Source organism: Abramis brama (genome assembly GCF_963993115.1).
Source record: "Abramis brama genome assembly, chromosome: 6".
In the NCBI taxonomy this organism is placed as follows: Eukaryota; Metazoa; Chordata; class Actinopteri; order Cypriniformes; family Leuciscidae; genus Abramis; species Abramis brama.
Window position 1 is genome coordinate 17963854 of NC_139968.1, and position 15668 is coordinate 17979521.

General features: G+C 43.4%; 1 long non-coding RNA gene across 1 annotated transcript; it reads left to right on the forward strand.

The window, feature by feature from the left end:
• The first annotated feature begins 6185 nt into the window (after window positions 1-6185).
• LOC311084991 lies at window positions 6186-7227 on the forward strand. Its single transcript, XR_014606693.1, has 2 exons — window positions 6186-6684; window positions 6929-7227. It is a non-coding gene; the product is annotated as an uncharacterized lncRNA (long non-coding RNA).
• The last annotated feature ends 8441 nt before the right edge of the window (window positions 7228-15668 follow it).

Sequence of the window (15668 nt, forward strand, 5' to 3'; positions counted from 1 at the left end):
TAAGAGCAAAAGTATTAATTTTGAAAAGATATGGGCAACTCTAAAATCAAAGAATATTCTATAAAATAAAGGAATACATATCACATTAATTATATTAATTAATTTTTATATAACCCTCTCCCCTTTTAATTATAATTATTTATTATTTTATTTATTTACTTATTTAATATTATTATTATTCAATATTTAAATAATATTGACTTATTAGGAGTTATGTGTCATTTGATAAAAATATGTGAATGTTTAATTTTTAAGTCCCCGGCTTGTCTAGGGTGGGACTAACAAACAGATATATATATACCCAGGGTGGAAAAACCAAGGATGACTCAAAACATGTATCAAGTTCATGTATTTATTTATTTCAGCCTTATGTAAAGTAAACTACCAAAAAAAAACTCAATAAAAAAGTGCAACACAATATACAGTCTCCACGGCTCCCACCGCGTTGCTGAAACGCATGCGGAGATTGCCCCCCTGCTCACCACGCCGACTTCCAGCTGATCGGGAACCCCGGTCCGACAGCTGCCTCCAGAGAGTCACTTGACAGACGGTGCGGGGAGAAGCTAAGATCAGCACCCAGCAGATCGCGCTACAAACCACACAGTAATCCACACAGTAGTTCACACAGGAGTTCACACAGTCTGACGCGAGCCGCCCAGGAAAAGTGAGAGACTCGAGAGCACTTCACTGGCTCAACTTATACACCCCACTAATTGCCACTGATCCGCTTCAGCTGCGGGATTCTCACCGCGCCAGACTCAAAACACCTGCAGAAGAGAGAGACAGAAAACACCCACAGCAACACACACAAAACACACACACAAACCTCACGGGTCGTAACACCCCCACCCATAAGAACAAACCTATCACATAGTTTGTATACCACTTTAAAAATGTACCATTTATATGTTATTATTACAGGCCCACCATAATCAAAAAACGGTCTTACCCACGGGACAGGGCATCAGCCAAGATGTTGTCCGCTCCCCTCTTATGTTTAATATGGAGGTTGTAGCCTTGGGCCAAGAGGGCCCAATGCATCAATTGTTGGTTACTGTTGTACATGCGGGCTAGAAAAACAAGAGGATTATGATCGGTGTAAACAGTGATCGGCAAGAAACTTGAACCCACATACACTTCAAAGTGTTGTAGAGCCAGGAGCATGGCCAATGTCTCCTTCTCTATGGTGGAATAGTTCAGCTGGTGTTTCTTGAATTTAGTTGAGAAATAACACAGGTTTACACATGTCTCCATCCCCTCTCTGCATCAGCACCGCCCCAGCCCCAGTGGCACTAGCATCGACTTCCAGGTAAAAAGATTGGGAAAAATTGGGCGCTGCCAGCACTGGTGCACTGCAAAGAAGAGACTTGGCAGCCTCAAAAGCCTGATTACACACATCATCCCACACAAAGGATACCAAAGGACTACACAGTCTGGTAAGTGGAGCAACCACCACTGAAAAGTTTTGGCATAAACACCTATAATATCCAGCCATACCTAGAAATCTCCTAAGCTCACGTCTAGTAGTGGGAATCGGTAAAGCCAGGATAGCAGTCACCTTGGCATCTAGAGGACGGACCTGCCCCTGACCAACCTGTTTACCAAGATAGGTAACCGTGGCTTTCCCAAATTCACACTTCGCCAAGTTCAGTGTAAGAGAGGCGTCGGTCAACCGCTGGCACACAGTCCCCAAACTGGACATGTGGCTATCCCAGTCCTCAGAGTACACGACCACATCATCAAGATAGACGCTACAGTTAGTCTACGCTACACAAGATAGTCCCCCAGTACAAGTTGCATCAGGCGTTGGAAAATGGCAGGAGCATTTTTCACCCCAAAGGGCATTACAGTATACTGAATAAATGCATCTGGCATCACAAAGGCTGATATATCTGAAGCTGTCACGGTTGTGAATTCATTGTTTCCTCTGTGTCTCGTGTCATTGTTGTTTACATGTCTGTGAGTTTGCGGGAGTGGGCGTTGTCCCGCTCACGTGTTTGTTCAGTGCTCCAGCTGTTCGCAATCATCTCATTCCCCACCTCAGCTGATTCACATTACCGTTCCCTATTTATACTCACTCATCTCTCCATTCCAGTGTCCATCTGTTGTTTGCTGTTCCTGCGTGAATGTTCGTGTCGTCTTCCGGGTTGTCGTGTCTTCAGTGGATCCCTGTTGTTTCACCGCACCCGAGCACAGATCACCGAGCACCAGCACTCAGCACCGAGCACTAGACCATCGAAGTCCCTGTGTGTCCGAGTCTGAGCGTTTCCCCCTGTGTGGACCGTCCGGAGCTGTTTCCTGTTCGCGAGATCGCGACCGCACCCTGAGAGGAACTTTCATTCCTGAATTGTCTTATTCTGTGTTTGAGTTCCAATAAATATTGTTCACCTGCAATTGTTTCCAGTATTCTGTCGTGACAGAACGGATGGACCAAACGATGGGAGCAGCAGGTGATTCATCTGCTTCACTGGAGGATTTCATTCGAGTATGCATCGGCCGGATGGATGCACAGGAGCGCAGCCAGGGGGAGACAGGACGCGTTATCCAGACTCTGGTCACACAGGTGTCCGAGCTCACCCAGCGTTTTCACCAGCTACAACCCCCCACTGCGCCAGCACCTCCAGCAGCACTTGCAGTTCCCCCCACACCACCTGTGCCTCTCTCCCAGTCGGAACCCAGACTGCCCACGCCTGAATTATACTCTGGTGAGCCGAATTTCTGCCGTCCTTTTCTGACACGTTGCAGTATGCATTTCTCATTACAGCCCAGAACTTTTGAAAAAGAGGAGGCGAAAGTAGCCTTCGTTCTGACGCTACTGACTGGGAGAGCGGCGCTTTGGGGAACTGCAGTGTGGGAGAATCGAGACCAGTGCTGCTCCTCGTTCCAAGCCCTCTCGGCGGAGATGAGACGTGTCTTCGACCGAGCCGTCGAGGGGAAGGAGGCTGCCAGGGTCTTGACTGACCTACGCCAGGGGGACCGATCGGTATCTGACTACTCCATCGAGTTTAAGACCCTGGCGGCCGGGTGTCGCTGGAACGAGGAGGCGCAGTGGGACCATTTCCTGCATGGGCTGGCCGAACGTGTCCAGAGGGAGATCTACGCCCTGGACCTTCCTTCAACTCTTAATGGACTCATCGACCTGGCCCTGAGAGTGGACGCCCGTCTGTCCAGGATTGGGCAGAGAACACCCACCAACCCAGTTCAGAGTCGGAATGAGAACCAGCGGTCCAGCGGTCTGGACACGTTCGGCTCCCACGATCCCGAGCCCATGCAGGTGGGGCGAGCTCGGCTTTCCCGGGAGGAGAAAGAAAGGCGGAGATCCCAGGGCCTCTGTCTCTATTGTGGTGGCAACGGACATTATGCCTATAGTTGTCCAGTAAAAGGCCCAGCCCGATAGTAAGTTTGAGGCTACTATCGGGTGGGATCTCCGCAGGAAAGACCTCATCCACTTCCACCATCCTCCCGGTAAGACTGAGATGGTCTACTCTGGATCACCACTGCACTGCACTCATTGACTCAGGGGCAGAAGGTAACTTTTTGGATCATCAGTTTGCACTACAATTACAGATTCCTCTTCGAACACTTTCCCAGAAGATCACAGTCAACGCACTGAATGGACAGACTTTACCCACCATCTCCTTGGTCACCGAGAAACTTACACTCATCACTTCTGGAAATCATGCTGAAACTATATCATTTTACATTACGGACTCTCAACTCACACCCATAGTTTTAGGACACCCCTGGCTCAGTTTACACAACCCACGTATCGACTGGAAAAGACGGACCATCTCAGCTTGGAGCACTGAGTGTCACAATTCGTGTCTTGTGTCTGCTTGTTCTGTTGTTTCTGTCCCTGTGTTACAGGAGGAAGTAGTGGATTTATCAAACGTGCCCGAGGAGTACCGTGACCTGAGTGAAGTGTTCAGTAAGTCTAGAGCTGCTTCTCTCCCTCCGCATCGTCCCTATGACTGTGCTATAGATTTATTGCCAGGTAAGTCTCCGCCTAAGGGCAAGATTTATTCACTTTCAGTTCCTGAGAGAGAGGTTATGGAGAAATATATTTCTGATTCTCTAGCAACCGGGTTCATCCGCCCTTCCTCTTCTCCAGCGGGGGCGGGGTTCTTTTTCGTGGGGAAGAAGGATGGTTCTCTGCGACCTTGCATTGATTACCGAGGACTGAATAACATCACGGTAAAGAATACTTATCCTTTGCCGTTGATGTCTTCAGCCTTCGAGAGGTTGCAGGGAGCGTCTCTCTTCACTAAACTGGACTTGCGTAATGCTTATCATTTGGTCCGCATCAGGGAGGGGGACGAATGGAAGACTGCTTTTAACACCCCTAGGGGGCATTTTGAATATTTGGTTATGCCTTTTGGGCTTTCCAATAGTCCCGCAGTCTTCCAGGCACTAGTCAATGATGTGTTGCGAGACATGATCGATCAATTCATATATGTTTACCTGGATGACATATTGATTTTTTCTTCGTCTCTCCAGGAACATGTGCAACACGTACGACTAGTGCTTCAAAGGTTACTAGAGAATGGGCTTTTTGTCAAGGCGGAGAAATGCGTTTTCCATGCACAGTCAGTTCCTTTCCTGGGACACATCGTGTCGTCTGAAGGTATGCTTATGGACCCTGACAAAGTTAAGGCTGTGGTAGAGTGGCCAATCCCAGATTCCCGCAAGGCCCTGCAGCGGTTTCTGGGATTCGCCAACTTCTATCGGCGTTTTATTCGCAATTTCAGCCAACTAGCCGCACCTCTGACTGCCTTGACCTCTCCCAAAACTGCGTTCAGGTGGTCAGACGCAGCTGAGGCTGCGTTTGCCAAACTCAAGAGCCGCTTTGTTTCAGCTCCTATTCTCATTGCCCCTGATGCTTCACGTCAGTTTGTGGTAGAGGTCGATGCGTCGGAGGTGGGGGTAGGTGCAGTGCTTTCACAACGTTCACCTTCAGACGACAGAATGCATCCCTGCGCGTTTTTGTCACATCGATTATCTCCTGCCGAACGTAATTATGACATTGGTAACCGGGAGTTGTTGGCAGTCAAGTTAGCTTTGGAGGAATGGCGTCACTGGTTAGAGGGTTCAGGGGTACCCTTTACAGTCTGGACTGATCACAAGAATTTGGAGTACATTAGAACCGCTAAGAGATTGAACTCCAGGCAGGCTCGGTGGGCACTTTTTTTCGGTCGTTTCGATTTTACACTTTCCTATCGTCCGGGTTCCAAAAACGTCAAACCCGATTCTTTGTCGCGTATTTTTGATCGTCCCGAACACGAAGCTACTCCTGAGCGCATTTTTCCTGAGACCCTGATTATCTCTTCGCTCACATGGGAGGTCGAATCGAAGGTCAAGAAGGCCTTAGAAGGGGTAACGCCTCCGATCCGGTGCCCACCTAACCGCTTATTTGTGCCGGAGGAATTACGATCAGACGTCGTCCAGTGGGGTCATAGTTCCAGTCTAGCTTGCCATCCAGGGGTGAGTCGTACCATATTTCTAGTTAAGCAGCGATTCTGGTGGCCCCTGATGGCTCGTGATGTTCACAATTTTGTTTTGGCTTGCTCTAGTTGTGCCACTGGTAAGTCGTCCAATCGACCCCCAGCTGGGTTACTTCAACCGCTGTCGGTGCCTTCGAGACCTTGGTCCCACATCGCTCTAGATTTTATCACCGCCCTCCCACCCTCCCAGGGTAACACGGTAGTTTTGACCATGGTGGACCGATTCTCGAAGGCAGCCCACTTTATTCCCTTGCCCAAATTACCTTCAGCCAAGGAGACAGCGGTGGCAGTCGTTGACCACGTCTTTCGGTTACATGGCCTCCCGACAGACGTGGTTTCTGACAGGGGACCCCAGTTTGTGTCCAGATTTTGGCGAGAGTTTTGTAAATTACTGGGGGCGACGGTCAGTCTGTCCTCTGGGTTTCATCCCCAGAGCAATGGCCAAACTGAGAGAGCCAACCAAGATTTGGAAAGATCGTTACGATGTTTGGTCTCCAAGAATCCCTCCTCCTGGAGCCAACAACTTTCCATGGTGGAGTACGCCCACAATACGTTACCAGTGTCATCCACGGGCCTATCTCCGTTTAAGTGTAGTGTAGGGTACCAACCACCTGTTTTTCCTAGTACTGAGTCCGAAGTCGCGGTCTCCTCCGCCCACGCCTTCATCCAGATGTGTCACCGTACTTGGACGAGGGCCCGAGAGACTCTCCTCCAAGTGCGGGAACGCACCAAGGCCAAGGCCGATCGCCACCGGTCAAGGCCTCCCGTATACGTCGTCGGTTCCAAAGTGTGGCTTTCTACTAAGGACATTCCGCTCCGCTCCGTTTCCAATAAACTGGCACCCAAATTCATTGGCCCGTTTTCTGTCACTAAGATCATTAGTCCAGTGACAGTCCGCCTCAATCTTCCTCCAGTGTACAGGAGGATTCATCCCGTTTTCCATGTGTCTAAAATTAAGCCCGTCTTTTTTGCACGCATTAATCCGCCAGCCCCGGTTCCCCCCCCGCCGCGACTCGTAGATGGGGAACCATCCTATTCGGTTCGTCGTATCCTGGATTCCAGGCGGAGGGGACGCGGATTTCAGTACTTGGTGGATTGGGAAGGTTACGGTCCGGAGGAGAGAAGTTGGGTTCCTGCTCGTGACATCCTGGATCACTCCCTTATCGATGATTACAATCGACAGGTAAGGAGTTCTGGGAATGCCGTGAGGCATTCCTAGGAGAGGGGGTACTGTCACGGTTGTGAATTCATTGTTTCCTCTGTGTCTCGTGTCATTGTTGTTTACATGTCTGTGAGTTTGCGGGAGTGGGCGTTGTCCCGCTCACGTGTTTGTTCAGTGCTCCAGCTGTTCGCAATCATCTCATTCCCCACCTCAGCTGATTCACATTACCGTTCCCTATTTATACTCACTCATCTCTCCATTCCAGTGTCCATCCGTTGTTTGCTGTTCCTGCGTGAATGTTCGTGTCGTCTTCCGGGTTGTCGTGTCTTCAGTGGATCCCTGTTGTTTCACCGCACCCGAGCACAGATCACCGAGCACCAGCACTCAGCACCGAGCACTAGACCATCGAAGTCCCTGTGTGTCCGAGTCTGAGCGTTTCCCCCTGTGTGGACCGTCCGGAGCTGTTTCCTGTTCGCGAGATCGCGACCGCACCCTGAGAGGAACTTTCATTCCTGAATTGTCTTATTCTGTGTTTGAGTTCCAATAAATATTGTTCACCTGCAATTGTTTCCAGTATTCTGTCGTGACAGAAGCTCGCTGGGTCAAAGGCACCTGCCAGTATCCTTTTAGTAAATCTAACTTTGTCATACATTTAGCTGGGCCAACCCAGAGCCATAGAGAGAAAGAGTTGCGACACTCCAATAGACCTCCGTTGTAAAAAATGGCGGCGCTTTTAACCGCCTACTTCCGGGATTTGAAGATCGGATTAGTTCCAAACACTGTCATTTTGGCGTTGGACACCATTCACTTACATTGCTGCGCGTCGAGTTGTTCCAGAGTTAAGTTGCTGAAATATCGACCTCTTTTGAATTGTCAACTGTCTATATTGTATCAGAGGCCCTTTGCGATGCTTATACTGGTCTTCATTTGTACATGCACAGCGTAATTATTTATATGTTATGTTGGTTGTTTCAACCAATTTTCAAGCACTGCCTGCTAGCTAACGCGACTTCGTCAGCTGTGACTGTGACAGTAAGAGTTCGGTATATGAATCACTGCCACCTTTTATTTAATTTAATTTTTTGGGATACACTAACTTTTCATTATGTTTTATTGTCTTGAGTGAAGCGGCTTGTGAGAACAATGCTGGACCTCTAGGATCGTTTATGGCCATCACCAGTCCTGTCTGTTTCATGGATCACCTGCCCCTGGTTTTTGTTTTTCTTGTTCACACACACTCACACAAGTACTTATTTTTGTTGTCTGTCATTGTTTAATAAAAAATATTTTATTTGAAAACCTTCATTTGTATCAGCCATGCTTAAATTCGTTTTTAATCTGTTATAGTTTTGATAATGTGTATGGCTTAATCTTAAAATAATATTCTTAGTCTTAACATAATCATGTTTCACGTTGTGGTCCTGGGGGTGGCCACTTTCATCAGAAGAAGTGAGCTTAGCTAGCTTCTAAGCGAATTCTGAACGGACCGCCGCGGCAGACCTCTTTGCGTGATCACGAAGGTAGGCTAATGGCTGAATCAAAATTTATAAGCAAAATCACGGGAATCAATAGCCTAATACAGCCCAGTTGTGCTAAAATAAATATCATGAGACGTCCATCATCAGATGAATGATATGGAAAAGTTAAGTTAGAGCTGCTAAAGCCAGTGCTACTACCCATGCGAACATGAACACTAAGCTTTTCCCTCCAAAATATAGCCTAAAACGTATCTCCAAATGCAAAACTGACATTAACAAAATGCAATAATGCAATAACAGCTGAAAAAGTACTTGGGTGTGTGTTTTATTTTATATTTACCGTTCAATAATGCAATCGCTGCTGTCTGTCCCATAGAAGAACATGACAGCCAGCGTATGTTTTGGAACTATTGGGGCTTACATGAACCACGTGACAGCCAGCGGCGACATCAAAGAGTGTCGCAACTCTTTCTCTCTATGGCTCTGGGCCAACCCTATCGATTAAGTCGTCCATGCGAGGCAGCGGAAAAGAATCAGACACAGTAACTGCATTCACCTTTCTAAAATCAGTACAGAAACGAAGTGTTCCGTCGGACTTAGGCGTTAGCAGACAGGGTGAGCTCCATGGACTGTAACTAGTCTTGGCTAGGCCATGTTCTACCAGATAGCTGACTTCTCTCTGCAGCGCTTCTCGTTTGGCTATCGGAGAGCGATAAGCATGCTGCTTAATAGGTCTACCGTCACCCACGTCAATATCGTGCTCCAGCACCGTGGTGCGGGATGGCACATTACCTAAAATGGAAGGGTGAGCACGAAGTAAATCAATCACATCCTGTCGTTGAGATGTGGGTAAGTAAGACAATTGTTGAACTAAAAGCCATGAACTCAGAGTTAGCCAACCTACCACACATATGGTCTTCACATGGCGTTGCTAGATCAGGCTCAGACCAGTCATTAACGAGAGATGTAACTCCCACCACTGCCACCGTTGGAGTCTGCACCGGTTCCACCGGATCGCCATCTCTAGAATGAAAAAGCTTCAACATGTTCAACATGTACATGACATACCGTAAATCCTCTAATATTGGCCTGTATTCCATTAGCGGCCGGGTCTCTAACATTGGCCGGTCTCGCTGTCGGTGGAGGTAAATAAAGGCCGGTCTCTAATAGTGGCCGGGGCTATTATTAGAACCAACGTTTTTCTGGGCAGGCCACAACATTATGCTTGTGATAGTAACATGCAAATACCACAGGGGGGCAATGTTTGCTAATGAATCCAAGCCATAGCTACGGTAGCCTGGTCATGTCAATCACTTCGCTCTTGACTCGCACGTGAGAATTCAGTCACCGGTAGGCTAATGTTGTTTACCATGTCAGCTGCGGAGCCAAAGAGGATTTTTGGCGAAAATCTTTTTTTTTTTTTTCTGGGATCGACAATCGCGCTGGCACGATAGGCTCGCTTTTTTTCTTAAGTACAAAAGAGTTTCAAAATACTCTGTTGACTTTGATCTCTTAATTACGGAGAGCGCGCGTTATTCAAACGCAAATAATCTGAGGCGATCCACGCAAACCTGAACACCCACAATCAGCTGGATAACACACATCTATCTATCTAAGTAATAATAATCCTGGAAAATTTACCTCAGAAGTGCTTGGTATTTTTTCAACATGGACTTTAACGTTTGGTGCCAGCGTTCCAAAGCTCCCTGTGACTCGGGGTGATAGGCGCTAGACACTGAGTGAGCGATTCCTAATGAGCTGAGAATTTGTTTGAACACCTTGGAAAGGAAATTAGTTCCCTGATCAGTTTGTACCACCTTTGGCAACCCATATGTAGTGAAAAATTTGACTAGTGCCTTGGTTACTGATATGGCTGTGATTCTCCGTAGGGGAATAGCTTCTGGAAATCGGGTGGCAACACACATCATGGTGAGCAGAAACTGATTACCGGCTTTGGTTTTAGGTAACGGGCCTACACAGTCAACCATGACGTGTTCAAATGGTTCACCAACTACGGGAATGGGCTGTAACAGGGCCGGTGGAACAGGCTGATTTGGTTTGCCGACAACTTGACAAGTCCTGCAGGTTTTACAAAAACGGGTCGCATCAGTTTTTAGACCTGGCCAAAAGAACTGTTTTAGTACACGGTTGTAGGTTTTACTAATGCCCAAATGACATGCCCATAAATGCTCATGTGCCAATGACAATATCTGCTGTCGACAGTCAGCCGGCGCAACTACCTGGCAAACCACCTTCCAATCGATATCTGGTTCCATACCTGCATCATCTGCCTGAGAAACCCACCTGTGCATCAATACCCCGTTATCCATAAAGACAGGTTGTTTACCGTTACCCCTTTTTTTGACCACCGAAGCAAAACATTTAATCAATGAGGGATCACTCCTTTGAGCTGTTATCAGAGCATTGGGAGTGAGCAGCAAAGGTGCAAGATCAAACTTACCCACAGAGTCCACTACCTTTTCAGCCTTGTCCACCTTGCAGCTCACATGATCATTATGGGTCACACCCTCCTCAGAAAAAATAGAGGCAAAAAGTGAGTCAGACAGGTTAATTTCGTTAATTTTAATTTTAATTTCGTTAATTTTCAAGCTGTTAATCCTTCAATCAAGAATGGCCCAAATACAGAAGAAAGGAACTGTCATGTAACGAAATATGACAATTTTTTTCTTTTTAAGTTTGAGACTGATATGTATGTGAAATAGGACTGATTGACAGTTCAAAGGAACTTGGCGGATGGAACTCAGTACGGTTGTGTTCAGTGACTTCTAATTTCTCATATTTAAATTTAGTAGTTCGCTCTATTATAATTCGCTGAATATTTTGAACTTTATATAAGCTGTTTTTTTGTGATTATTTCAGTTTTTATTATAGGCTGTTCAATTTCTAATATGCTCAGCCGTTTGTTTGTGGGAGCATATGGCAGAGCGATAGGATCGGTGACACAAAGTGTTGAATCTTCAGTTTATGGGTATGTACGGGTAAAGCACTGGCGAGTTCAGGGAGCCAGTGCTAAGAGAAGCATCCTATGTTTAGTTTACTATTTTTCAGTAACAGGGGCAATTGCATTTTACTATAACAGGCTAGGGTACAAGCTTGTAATAATAAGAAAAACTCAATTTAGGCACTAACACTGTAATGGGCTCCAATTCAGAACTTAAAATAACATCATGGAATGTGAGAGGTTTGGGGAAATTAACTAAAGTAAAACAAGTAATGACCAGAATTAAACAAATTAATCCCTCAATTGTATTTTTACAAGAATGTCATATAGCTTCAAATGATACGACACCAATACAAAGGCGTTGGAAAGGCCACATTTATTCAGCTTTATTTTCTCCTAACTCTAGGGGGGTTATGATTTTAATCACAAGTCAATTCCATTTCAAATATCCAAGGTTTTACAGGACACAGCAGGTCGTTACATAATAATCCAAGGATCTATTCTTAATGAAAATATTATTTTGGCAAATGTGTATGGTCCCAATACAGATTGTCCGAGCTTTTTTGAAAAAATATTTCTTTTACTGTCTTCTTTGTCAGGAAAATTGATAATTGCTGGAAACTTTAATTGCACATTATCTCCTAGCCTTGACCGCTCAACAGGATCAGATACAACACACATACAGTCTAGAAAAAAGATATGGAACTATATAAGAGAACTTAATCTATGTGACCCATGGAGAAGGTTATACCCTAGTAAAAGAACATATTCATGCTGCTTTACAGCGACGAAGGGATATTCTCGTATTGATTATTTTTTAATTTCTAATGACCTCTTTCCAAGAGTAACAATTTGTGAGTATGATTCTATTGTCATTTCTGATCATGGACCAGTGTCCTTAGTTTACAAATCAATAAGTGATATGAAAGAAACTCGTCGCTGGCGCCTCCAACCGAAATGGCTGCATGATCGTGATTTTATCAAATTTATTGGAGAACAGATAGATAATTTTTTCAAAGAGAATAAAAATGAAACTTCAGCTACTATAAGGTGGGAAGCATTCAAGGCATATATCCGAGGTCAGATTATTTGTTTTACAAGCTCAAAAATGAATAAAATAAAATTGGAATTAGATTTATTGGAAAAAGAAATTAAGCTTGCAGAGGGAAAGGCTTATTTAGACACTTCAAATACAATACATCATGAACTTCTTAAACTTAGGGCTCAATATAATACTCTCTCCATAACAAAAGCTGAAAACAGCTTAATAAGATTGAAACAATCTTTCTACGAACATGGAGAAAAAGCAGGAAAACTATTAGCATGGCAGATAAAAAAATTGGACACCGAAAAAGCCATTAATAGTATTCAAATGTCGAATGGGGAAATAACATCTAATCCTTTAGAGATAAATAATGCTTTCGTTTCGTTTTATAAAGATCTATATAAATCTGAATCAGTACATTTTACTAAAGACCAAGCTCGATTTCTCAATGATCTTCAGTTTCCACTCATATCAGAAGAAGATAAAAATTATTTAGACCGTATATATGAAGAAAGTGAAGTCATGGAATCTATATCAAAGCTGAAGAATGGTAAATCAGCTGGCCCTGACGGTCTGCCAATTGACATATATAAGCTTTTTAAAAATAAATTGGTTGGCCCTCTGAAGGATATGTATGCCGAATCGTTTCAAAATGGTTATTTGCCACCAACTTTGAGAAATGCCTTAATTACTTTAATTTTGAAACCTGACAAGTCTCCTACCAAATGCGAGTCATACAGACCAATCTCTCTACTCAATACAGATGTAAAGATCATTGCCAAAATCTTGGCATCAAGATTAGAAAAATGCCTTCCATCTGTAATAGGTCTAGACCAAAATGGATTCATTAAGAATGGCCAGGCTACTCATAATATTAGACGCGTTTTAAACATTCTGTATGAAAAAAGGGAAGTCCCTGACACATGTATCCTATCACTTGACGTGGAAAAAGCGTTCGATAGGGTAGAGTGGCTGTATATGAATGAAGTATTGGCTCGTTTTGGTTTTGGAGATTCATTTCTACGATGGGTCAATATTTTATACTTTAAACCAATAGCAGAAGTTAGGACTAATAATACAATATCAAGACCTTTTAATATATATAGGGGCACACGTCAAGGATGCCCACTATCGCCGATGCTCTTTATTCTAGCATTAGAGCCTTTAGCAATTGCAGTCAGAAGTAACTCTATCATTAAGGGCATTCAAATTAAAGATCGCGATCACCGAATAGCACTATATGCAGATGACACTATTCTTTTTCTAACAAGGCTTGAGAGATCTGTTCCAGCACTGCTCCAACTGATTGATAGATTTGGGAAGTTCTCTGGCTATAAAATTAATAAGACCAAATCATCAATACTGTTTTTAAATACCCAAGAAAGGCATCAACCACCGGTTGGGCATCCATTTATAAACGCAATTAATGGCTTCAAATTTTTAGGCATAGTTATTACTCCCACAATTGATAAGTTAGTTCCTGCCAATTACAACCCAGTTATAACCAAAGTCTGTGACACCGTAGACAGATGGTCCTCCCTACCAATTTCATTAATTAGTCGTATAAACATCATAAAAATGAACATTCTTCCCAAATTTTTATATTTATTTCGCTCTATTCCACTCTCCCCTCCATTAGGCTTTTTCTCTAATATGAAAAAAAAAATTAACCAAATTCATATGGAATAATAGACGTGCAAGGCTTCGCCTAACATTGTTATATCTCCCTTATGACAGAGGAGGTTTACGTCTACCCAATTTGCAGTGGTACTATTGGTCTGCCCAGTTGGCTTGTGCCACCTATTGGTTCTCCTTGCAGCCGAAATTACCCTGGGTAGAAATAGAATCTATAGTTGCAAAAGATATAGGGATGGATATGTATTTGTACTCTGACTTGTATAAAAATCTAAAAAAGGCTACCAAAAATCCCTTTGTTAAAAATACTTTGATAGTATGGAATGATGTTCAGCACACATTGGGAGAAGTCCCAACTCTCTCTTACTTTTCTCCTATTTGGGGAAATAGGGACTTCAAACCAGGGGAAAATGACTCTGGCTTTAAACAGTGGGCACTAAAGGGCATTCGTAAGGTTGGGGATTTGTTTGAGGGAGATACATTGATGCCCTTTAAAGATCTTAATGAAAAATTTGGAATCCCAACGAAACACTTTTTTAAATACTTGCAAATTCGCAGTTATATCAATGACAAACAAAATCATTCACTATCTAGACCTCTACCAACAGAACTAGAAAAGGCTAGAGGAACTTAGTACAAACCAAATTTCACTGTTTTATTGCAAATTTGTAAACAGTTCTAAGGAATCATCTGATTCCAAGAGAATTGCTTGGGGTATAGATTTGCAATATGACCTTTCAGATTCAGAATGGAGCCAGATATGTGTTAAAGCCCAGAATTTGTCAATTAACACAAGATTTAAGCTGATCCAATACAACTGGGTAATGCGTACATATGTCACCCCTGAAAAGTTAAACAGGTTTAACCCGGAAATCCCAGATATTTGTTTTAAATGCCAAAAGCATAAGGGAACATTCTTCCATTGTATCTGGGAATGTGAGGTGATCAAGACATTCTGGCAAAAAGTGACAGCACTAATTTCTTCAATTATTTCAAAACCAATTCCAATGACCCCTGAAATATGTGCTTTGGGCTTAATTCCTGTAAGTCTACCATTATCAGGTTATCACATTAAAATGATTGACATTTGTCTAGTTCTTGCAAGACGTTTAGTAGCATTCTACTGGAAGAACATAGAAGGTCCATCCATTGATCATTGGTTTAAAGATCTGTCACATTGTATTGCATTGGAAAGAATAACCTACAGTATAAAGGGCAAACTAAAAGATTACCATAAAATATGGGATCTTTTCATACATTTTCTGGAAAATAACCAAATATCGATACAGGCAATATTAGATACCTCTCACTCAACTGATTGATATGTGTATTATGATGTGCTTATGTATTTGAAAATATGTGGACATGTATGTCTTAGCCTTTGTATAATAACCTCTATACCTGTATAACTTTTTTTTTGGATGCTGAGGGTGGGTGTGGGTGGGTGTGGGAAGATAGTTAATATACATAAAAAAATGTTTTGTCTTCTGGAAATGTTCTTGTTATGCTCCATGTTTTTCAATAAAAATATGTTAAAAAAAAAGAAAAAAAAATGCAATCATAAATTTTAAGTTTACAGAAGGACCACTTGGTGGTGCAATAGATCATTGAATTCTTAAAGCAGATTTTTAGCAGTCATCCATTATTTTGAGCGGAGAAAAAAGGGTAAAAATTGTGACATTATTTGGAACAGGAAAATTAACAGGAACAAGACAAATAATCACATTCTATTTTCTCCATTTTATTTTACAAACATCACAGCACTGTAAAAAAAATAAAAAAAATAAAAAATAAAATATATATATATAGTCTATAATATGTTTTTTTTAGAATATGTCTATAACAATCTTTTTGTCTGTCGCAGTCAATATACATTAAAATCATC